General features: G+C 43.5%; 1 protein-coding gene across 1 annotated transcript in view; it reads right to left on the bottom strand.

Annotated features, from left to right (window-relative positions):
• Positions 1-4770, bottom strand: part of LOC137525512 (very long chain fatty acid elongase 4-like) — a 59013-nt gene extending 54243 nt beyond the window's left edge. Inside the window, exon 1 of the mRNA XM_068246637.1 lies at positions 4643-4770. The gene's annotated coding sequence lies outside the window, so the exon portion shown is untranslated. The remainder of the gene's footprint in view (positions 1-4642) is intronic.
• Positions 4771-6000: the final 1230 nt, after the last annotated feature.

Below are 6000 nucleotides of genomic sequence, written 5' to 3' on the forward strand. Positions count from 1 at the left end.
GAGCAATGGCAGAAAATCCTTGCTATGAATCATAAGGGATCCATGAGTGTCAACACACAGGAAACAGGATATAAATTGATAACCAGATGGTATAGAACCCCAGCGAGATTGCACAAAATGTTTCCTAATATATCACCCTGTTGTTGGAGATGCGGCTCACCAGATGGCTCAATTCTACACATTTTCTGGTCCTGCCCTACAATCCAGAACTTTTGGCTGCAGGTTAACAATCTCGTTGGGGAAATCACCACTACCAAATTGCCTATGGTTCCTGGAGCCTTTCTTCTACATGACACCACCGACTCGATCAAAACCTATAAAAAATCTTTAACCCTTCATTTGATCAATGCAGCTAGATCTTTGATCCCAGCTTTCTGGAGAAAAATTGAGGCTCCTTCCATTAGAGACTGGATTAGGAAAGTTGAGTCGGTGGAGTCATTGGAGGAACTGGTTGCCATTTCACACGACAAAATGGAACGACACATGCTGGTATGGTCTGTTTGGGTGGAATTTCAATACTCAGACACCTACAAGGCTATTATGGTCTAATACCCATCCAGGGAATCATCAATACACTTCTACTACACGAGATTGCGGAAATTAAATGAAAATTCTGCTAATACACAGCTATATCCTAGTTAATCTTGAGCAATGAGATCCCATGGGGTGGTGAAATCTATAAAATCTATAAAATCTGTGAATATAGATATTTCGAGCTTGTGAACTCCAGATTCCCAGTGAAAATGTAATGTTGCCCCATATGCTGTACTCCAACTTGAGACATAAGCAATGTTTTAATGTTCATGGAATACAATCTCCTCATAGTAAACATTCAGAATCTTGATGTGACAACATTATACTGCATCTTAAACTAAATATTGCTACATATATACTGCAAATAGAAATCTGTAATACTTGATAATTGTAATTTCCGCTTCTGTCTGTGGTATATGTTATTATTCTGATACACTTTATCTTGCTGTATTATTTGAATTTCAATAAAAACTTAATAGTGAAAAAAAAAAGAAGAAGGTGAGCGGAGGATAGGGTGGAGGAGGAGTTGGTTGTGAGCGGGTGGGAGGTGAAGATTGAAGATTGGATATTTGCTGACGGATGGAGACTATTTTGTTGGTGAAGTGGGTGGCTAAATCTGTGGCAGAGAGGGAGGAAACGGAAGGTGGGGGGTGGGTTTAAGCAGGGAGTTGAAAGTGCCAAAAAGACACCGGGGATTGGAAGCTTGTGCTCCATTATTGTCAGATCTGACAGGATTATCTGCATAATTGTTCCTGGTGTTATTCAGACACTACTGCAACCAAATAGATCAGCAGGGCTGCCAGGCAACTGGTATTGTTTAAAAGGAAATAAATATGGCAGCCTCCATATACCTCTCGCTGCAGTTGTCCTTTAACCTCCTTAGCGGTAACCCCGTGCTGGACACTGGGTAAGCCGCTCAGGAGGATTTCTTAGGCCCCGCTGGGCCGATCTGCATAATTTATTTTATACACGCAGCTAGCACTTTGCTAGCTGCGTGTTACTTACGATCGCCGCCGCCCCGCGCCGATTCCCCGCTAACCGCCGCATCAGAGGGTGCCCCCCCCCCCCCCCCGAGACACGTGTGCTGCCTGGCCAATCAGTGCCAGGCAGCGCTGAGGGGTGGATCGGGACTCCCTCTGACGTCCCGACGTCGATGACGTCAGTGACGTCATCGCGCGCGTTGCCATGGCGACGGGGGAAGCCCTCCTGGAAATCACGTTCAGAACGGGATTTCCGGATGGGCATATGCGCCGGCGGCGATCGGCGCGTACTAGGGGACGCTGCAGGGAGGGGCTAGGCTAGCTACATGCTAAAAAAAAAGTCAAAAAAACGCTGGAATCATACCGCCAGGGAGGTTAACTACCAGCAAGAGGCATTAGGCTAGGAGTACACTTGTTAGAATCGCATGCGTTTCCCAGGACTGCGGGAAGCGCACAGAAAATCGCACACAATGAAAGTCTATGGGCGGCATTGCAAAGCACAGCTATCTGCGTTTTGCACTGTAATGTTTTTAAAATGTACAACGTGGCTGATTTCTGTGTACTGTATGGAAATGTCTCTACTGTATATTACTCCATTGAAAATGGGAGAATATTGAATAAAAAAAAAGCAAAATGCAAATGCACCAAAATTGCAGAAACACAATAGCAAAATGCAGTGGAAAAACCAGAAAAGCGCAGAAATACAGGCTTTTCCGCACAGACGTGTACTCCGAGCCTCAATTGGATAAATGTAATTTCCCTATTTCTTTGACCTAGTAAAGGTTTGTATGTGATAATGTTTTGCTTACTACTAGCTCCAAGGTCTCATCGCCTCATTTTCAATACAGAGAATGGTGGCAGCATATCACCTTGATTTCCAATGCAAAAGTGATCATTTTATTTTACCAATTGTACATACAATAGAGATTGTATGATGTATTGGCACACCAACCAATCTAAAACATTTACAGTGCTTACAGTGTATTCGCATCCAGAAGTCTCTAGTGGATGAGACCTGTATGGCAACTGTGGCATAGTACAAAGGGATTGGCAGGTGTTTGTCATATTGACTTTAAATCTGTAGATAAAATATTGAACGAGGATGATGATATTTAATGTCATCATTCTTTTTCAGCCTAGACATACTGCATCCTTTCTGCTTGTAGCTAACTCCTGAACTGGGAGTGTAAGATACCTCTGTGCTAGGCACAGTCTCAGTGATGAGAGGATTGAGTTAACAAAGTGTCTTATCTATTTTGTCATAAATCAGCTAACGTCCTCTCAAGACCCTGTTTGGATGCCTTGCTTCAATGAAGGCATCTTATTGAGGGCTGGAACCCAGTAGAGCGCTTTTTTGAGTGTTGAGGAAGCACTTTAAATCACTAGCGATTTCCCTAAACGCTCTGCTAATGTAAATCAGTAGTAGCAGTAGGGTATTGTACTGTGTTAGCCATCAGTAAAAGCAAGAAGTTTTAAATCAGGATGATACCATTTATTGGCTAACTAAAAATGAATAAAAATAAGCAAGCTTTCGGCCTTGCAGCCTTCGTCGGGCTTATATCCTGTTAGTTTGCAAACTGGTGGTACAGACAGCTTATATACCTGCAACATCAAAAGGGAAAACAGATATTTTTTTCAAGCATAAATACGTCATTAAGATGCCTTAATACAAACAGACCATCTGAATGGGGTTAGAGGTTATTAGCTAAGATAAGGATCCTTGTTTACGCCATGCTCACAGACCTGGGATTAGGATTGACCCAGAGGTATCGTAAATTCTTAGTTCACAAGTTCAGCTAGAATGGCTGAGAAAGTTTAAATATCATCAGTCTCATACCAATATAAAAAATTGTTGTCCTTATTCAAACCGTTCTGCACAGCTTTGAACCAATTTATAAATTTTGTTTTCTGCTATTAATGTAAATAAGTGTGACGAATTCCACAGTAGCGATTGTGATTCGCAAAATCGCAATCGCAGGACATTCAGCATTTTGGAAGCGTTTGCACTTTAATGTAAAGTATATAAGCGCTGGCAAATCACTCATGAATCGCTACACATAACGATTTGTGTGTGATTTTAAAGTGGATGCAAGATAAACTTTACTCTTTGCATAATTGTGTTCCTTTCATATAGTTTATAGGGCATTCCTCAAGCCAAATACTTTTTTTGTTTTGTTTTAATACTCAAATTCCCTATAAACTAAACAAGCCTCGCCCACAGCTTATTCAGAGAGCCTTGGCACTCAGTCCCATGTAGCAAGGTCTTATGGGAGCTCAGTCTGGGCAGGAGGAGGAGGTAACTAGCCAGAGATTTTAGAGGCAGAGGGCAGAAGGGAGGAGGAGATGGGAGTGAAGTTTTCACAGGCTGAGGGCTGGAGATGCTATCAGCTTGCCAGTGTGTAATGTGACAAACAGAAATGGCTGCCCTCATTGTATCACAGGAATAAATAATCATAAACTGGTGAAGCTGTTTGCAGCCAGATTTGCAGAGTAAACTATCTAAACTTTAGATAAGATATATAGACACGTTACTTGTTATAGTTAGTTTTTCATCTTGGATCCGCTTAATTAGTATAAATTACTGCAAACTGTAAAAAAAATAATAATAATTTGAAACAACCAATCAGAATTAAAATTGCTAATCGCAAATGGATATCACAATCGCTGGCAAAAAAGCTTACACTTTTTAAAACCTCTGCAAAAAGCGCCGGAAAACGCTCATGAAATTGCTTACAAAATTAAAAATGCGAGCAATTGCGATAGCGCTTTGCGATCTGTAGTGGGTTCCAGGCCTCACATATATTTGTTTCCCCCCCCCAAAAAAAATCTATGTATCCCCTTTTGATGTTACATGTATATAGCTGTGTGCTCTAACCTATAGGATTTAAGTCTGATGAAGGCAACATAGCCAAAAGCTTCTTCTTATTTTTTTATTTTCTTTAACTTGGCCAATATATGGTATCATCCTGATTCAAAAAATCTTTCGTATTGCTACTGTACTGTATTTACTTCATGAAATAAAGAGTCAACTGATCAGTTACACTGCACGGGATGGCGGTAACCAGGTAACTAGTCCCCCAAGCTACCAACTGTCAATACATGTGACAGACTGAATTCCTCCTTCTCACCTGTGTAGGATGGGGTCAGTCCCCCCAGAAGCCCGTTGCTGTCTGCCTGTGTGAGCAGAGTGGTGGTCAGAGTGCTTCCCCAGGGCCACTTTGTACCAGTCTCGCTGCCTCACAATAAGTGAATGGAGTATTCAGTGCACAGCAGACAGAGCCGGGTGACAGGGTGAACTATAATCCTCTCGTCCCCGCCCTGCCTCACACATTAACCCTTCAGTGCATCTCAACACATAGGACTTTATTCAGCTGCTCTGCAGTCACAGGAATGTAAATTGCCCACACACTTGCTCATTCTTCCTGGCAGATTTAATCATTACGATGGAATCTGCCAGAGATCGATGGTGCAACATGGCCACCCGATCGCTATTTTGAATCAACATCTAGCCGAAATCGATTGAAACGGAGTCTGTCCATCATGCAGGCTGGAAAGAATTCGCATGAAAGGGGGTGGTTGGGTGCATGGCGGTAGGTTTTGGGATTGACCATCTGCCAATGTATGACAATTAAAGGGTACCTGAGACGGGGAAGAAGAAAAATATGACACATACTGGGGCTTCCTCCAGACTGATTGCTCCCTCGCCATCCTCCTTGCCTGCTGGATAGTCTGCAATTCACTCCACAAAGTCTTCCACTCGAGGCCAGTTGGCAAAGGTGCAGTCTGTAGTACTGCACAGGTGCAGATCGCTCCCGGCAACAGGGATTGCGATGGGGGAGGGTGAATGGGGGGCGCATCTGGGCTACGCATGCGCAGTACGCCCCAGACTAAAGGACTTTCTGGGGCGAATTGTGGGCAATCCAGGAGGTGGAGGATGACGGCAGGGGAGTAATCAGCCCAAGGGGGGCTGGAGGAAGCCCCAGGTATGCATCATTTTTTTTCTCCCCGTCTCAGGTTATCTTTTCTATAGGCAGCATGGTGGCATAGTGGATACCAACCAGGTCAACATCTGCAAGGAGTTTGTATGTTCTCCCCGTGTCTGCGTGGGTTTCCTCTGGGTACTACAGTTTTCCTCCCACATCCCAAAAACTTACAGATAAGTTAATTGGCTTCCCCCCCTATATTGGCACTCGACTACGATACATACTCTACACAATACATACATCAGAGGTGGCCTTAAAGTAGGCGGGGCCTGGGGCAAGGGTCATATGCGGGCCTAGAGCCATAAGTGTAGGCCATATACCATACCACCATGCTCACGGGCTTGTCCACTTCTAATGCAGTACGCCTTATTATTGTTTAAAAACAATTAAGTTTGTTAAAGGCCACTAAGCCAAACAAGCAACTGGAGATGGGTACTAAACTGGCTGGGAAGCTACGGATGGGTACCAGGCTGGCTGGGGAGCTTGGGATAGATAAAAGCTGG

Source organism: Hyperolius riggenbachi, chromosome 7 (assembly GCF_040937935.1).
Source record: "Hyperolius riggenbachi isolate aHypRig1 chromosome 7, aHypRig1.pri, whole genome shotgun sequence".
Lineage (NCBI taxonomy): Eukaryota > Metazoa > Chordata > Amphibia > Anura > Hyperoliidae > Hyperolius > Hyperolius riggenbachi.